Source organism: Triticum dicoccoides, chromosome 2B (assembly GCF_002162155.2).
Source record: "Triticum dicoccoides isolate Atlit2015 ecotype Zavitan chromosome 2B, WEW_v2.0, whole genome shotgun sequence".
NCBI classification, from domain to species: domain Eukaryota; kingdom Viridiplantae; phylum Streptophyta; class Magnoliopsida; order Poales; family Poaceae; genus Triticum; species Triticum dicoccoides.
In genome coordinates, this window is record NC_041383.1 from 390,852,799 (window position 1) to 390,856,365 (window position 3,567).

A 3,567-nucleotide genomic window follows, 5' to 3' on the forward strand; every position below is an offset into this window, starting at 1 on the left:
AGTGTCGTCTTTCCCCCTCCGCCGCTGCCGCCGGGTACTGCCCCCTCTTCCAAGATGTTGTAGCGATGTACGGCGAAAAATTTCCCCCTTCCTCCATTTCTTTCCAGCATGGTTTACCATGGCCGCCTCATGCCAGTAGTCGCAATTTGTTCCTGTTCTTGGTGTGAAGATGCTTAGGAATGGAGCTATTGTGCACGATGCATCTCCTAGGTTAAGTGACTGTAAATTTTCTCAATTGCTTGTGTTTGTGTGGCTGTCATGCATCTCTAGATTATTCGCTTAGTTTACTGAAGATATTTAGATCCGTCAGTGGTTGTATATGTTGTAGAAGATGTTTAGGAAATGAACCTACTCAGATGATTGTTGGTGCGAGGTTGCTACCTGCTAGGCCCGTGTAGTTGCTTGTTGTACTGATGTGGGGTGGATCGTTACCTTGCCCATGTTTAAATCCACTTCAGGGCCTTAGAGGGGTTTGGAAGTGAACATGTCTGTGATGCTCTCGTCCTCGTTAATTGCATGTGACTATCTTTTCCTGGTCAAAAAATGGTGCACACGCTTGTTGCTAGATAGATGTTTGTTAGCTCATACGGGGTAAATTAGTTCTTTGTTTGAAATAATAGTCTGCTAAATGTTCTCTTCAGTGTATAGGAGCTGTCATGCAAGGTGATTTCCTCCCATTTTCCCTCGGCTGGGGAGTTATTGTATTAGATCCTGGATAAACCCTTCGACCAGTTGCATGTCTCTGCCCAAGTGGACAGATGATTGTAAAATTTATCAGATGCTTGCATTTATCTTGACTCACTAAATATATATAATCCTTGTTTAACTTTGAATAAACGTTCATGATATCGTGTAATCATAACATGTGTGTGGCTTATATGTCATGTGGTTTATATGGCATGAAATTGGTATCATTAGCTTTTCTTTTGTCGATACTTAGTACTTACTAATAAATGTGAGTTTTTATCCTATAAACCCCATAGTGATAAAATAATTCTTAATATATATGTCCTACATTTGAAGTACTCCAAAACAAAACAAAAAATCTCGATAAAACTAAGAAAACGTAGCTCATATCTATTGGTGGTAAATGACGGTGGATACTGAGCTCGGTCGACTCATAAATAGTGGCGAGCTAGTTGATGAAAGTGCATTTATCCTCTAATGATATTTTAGTGATGACCATAATATTACTGCTAATGTACCTATGATCAACTTGTCTATGATCAATTTGAAACATGAGCATTACTAATTGGTCTCTTCTGCTGCTTATCAGAGATGGGGGGAGGCCGCCATCGCAGGCTGCGCTCTACCACACCGGAGTACGAGTTGGATGCTTTTGAGTTCTTCAGTATCATACTTGAGAATTCATCCAGGAGGCAGGTATGTAAAAGGAGAGATCTCCCCTTCACCCATATCTTTATGATAACTCTACTGTTTGCTACATCACTCCTTGTCCCACGCTGTAGAGGCTGCCTGACACTTTCATGAAGATGCTGGATGGCCATCGGCCAAAGAATGTGAAGCTGTGACACACCAACAGCGGGGTCGCAGGCATTGGGACGTGCAGTTGGTGATCAGGTATGGCCACATGTACCTGTGTCGTGGCTGGGAGCAGTTCTATCGTGCCAACAACCTGCGGCACGGGTACTTCCTTCTCTTCAAGTACGACGGCGACGCCATGCTCGCCGTGAAGGTGTTCAACATGACTATGTGCCGCATACGCTACTAGGACGACGACGATGCCAGTACGTTCTGCCTCTTCTTCCTCTACATTTGGCTTTGTCTCACATCGATGTTAACGGTCATTGTTGCATTTGGTCAGGCAATGGGAGCAGCAGCAGCGACTCTGGCTATAGCCAAAGCAGCACCGACTCTGGCTATAGCAAAATCAACAGCAAGGATGATCCATAATGGAGTGGGGAAGAAGAGGAGCAGAGTGGGGATGAGGAGGTGCAGCCTAATTTTTCTGATGATGACCTCGCAATGGTGGTGGCTGACGATGGCCAAGGTATGGTGGTGGCTAACGATGGGCAAGACATGGTGGTGGCTCATCATGGGCAAGAGATGGTGATGGCTGAGGATGACCAAGCGATGGTGCTGCCTGAAGATGGCCTCGCGATGGTGGTGGTGCTTGACAATGACCTCGTGATGGTGGTGGCGCCGACGAATCCACAATCGGGTGACATGACCATGCCAATTGAGGTAGAAGACTACATCCCACTTCCTTCACTGACTCGCCGCTCTTGTCGCATCAGGATGAAGAAGTTGAAGGAGAAGGAGGAGTGAACTATGTCAGGTATGTCAGATCTCCAAAATGATCTACACTTAGCTTTGTTTCCTCCGAAATGACCTAAGTTAGCTCTAATATGCTAAGTTATCTCTAATATGCTTAGTTACCTAGGTTTGTTCAACAATGACATACACTTGTCTTGTGTAAAAAATGGCATATGCATGCTTAGTTAGCTAATAAAAATGGCATAATTAGTTAAGTTAGCTCCAAAATGACACATTTAACATAGTTAGCTCCAATATGATCCATTTTAGCTAGATTAGCTCCAAAATGATCCATTTTACGTACATTAGCTAAAAATGGCATAATTACTTATGTTAGCACAAAAATGATCTATACTTACCTTATTTTCATCCAAGTTGACATAATAAGCTTAGTTGGCTAAAAATGGCATAATTACCTATGTAAGCTCTAAAATAACACAAATAAGGAATAAGAAGAAGAAAAACAAGGAAGAGGAGAAAAAGAAAGAATAGAAGAAGAAAAAGAAGAAAAAGAAAGAAAAGAAGAAGAATGAGAAGGAAAAGGGTAAAAACCTTCTTATTATTCTTCTAGTCTTCTTCTTCTTCTTCTAGTCTTCTTCTTCTTCTTCTTCTTCTTCTTCTCTCCAAAATGACCTAAGTTAGCTCTAATTTAGCTCTAATATGCTTAGTTACCTAGGTTAGCTCAATAAAGACCTATACTTAGCTTCTTTATATCAAAAATGGCATAGTATGCTTAGTTCACTCAAAAATGGCATAATTAGATAGGTTAGCTTCATTTTACCTAAGTATGCTTACTTCTTCTTCTAGTCTTTTTCTTCTTCTTCTAGTATTCTTCTTCTAACTTTCTTGTTTCCCATTTTACAGATTTCATTTACTTCACGGAAGCTTGCATGGATGGAGTGCTTCTTTTCCCTTTCTGCTTTTATTTTGTATCGATGAACAATATGGAACTTGTTATATGGATGGAATGGTGTTAGATGAACACTACTGGAATCAGCTACTTTGCCATCTGCCAGCTCTTTGCCGTCAGCTAGCGGACGGCAAAGAAGCTCTTTGCCATCAGCTACCCAAAAGCAGACGGCAAAGAAATGGCAGACGGCAAAGAAGCTCTTTGCCGTCCGCAGGCTCTTTGCCGTCTGCTGGCAGTCGGCAAAGAGAGAGGTGGCCCCCACCCCCCGCCCGTTTGGAAAAAACTTAACAGCCCACCTCTTTGCCGTCTGCCAGCAGACGGCAAAGAGGCAAAAGGGCGGACGGCAAAGATAGGCGGACAGCAAAGAGGACACTACCTAA